Source organism: Octodon degus, unplaced genomic scaffold (assembly GCF_000260255.1).
Source record: "Octodon degus isolate 3935 unplaced genomic scaffold, OctDeg1.0 scaffold00050, whole genome shotgun sequence".
Classification (NCBI taxonomy): domain Eukaryota; kingdom Metazoa; phylum Chordata; class Mammalia; order Rodentia; family Octodontidae; genus Octodon; species Octodon degus.
Genome location: NW_004524626.1, coordinates 3,904,418 through 3,905,000, shown reverse-complemented (window position 1 = coordinate 3,905,000; position 583 = coordinate 3,904,418).

Genomic DNA, 583 nt, shown 5'->3' with positions numbered 1-583 from the left:
GGATAGATATATAGTTACATTCTCTTAATGAATAGAGGGATTTGTTCTAATAGTGTTTATATATAGGATATCATGTCTGCACCTTGTACAGCAAATAACCACTAGGAAGAGAGTATGTAATGTGTTAATTATTGAAACTGTCCTAGCAATTTGATTTGAAACTGTCTCATTACTATTTGTTTCTCAAAAATTTATGGAAAAAAATAAAATAAATTTGTAAGAAAGGTAAGAAAACAGACAAAAACAAAAATTTAAGGTCTTTTGAAAGCAAACGCTAATATCCAATCACAAATCAAATTTTACAAAAACCACAAACTTAATGGGGGATCTTAACACCTCCTTATCTCAAAAAGATAAATAGAGCAGACAAAAAATTAATGAAAAGATAGCAGAACTGAACTAGACCTTTGAATAAATGGGCTTAGTGGTCATATGGAGAGTGTTACAATCAACAACAACTGAGTACACATTCTTTTCAGCTAAACATGGGGAGTTTTGTAAAATACACCATATATTAGCCCATAGATCATGCTTAACTATATGCAAGAAAACACTAATTATTCCATGCACGTTATCTGATCAC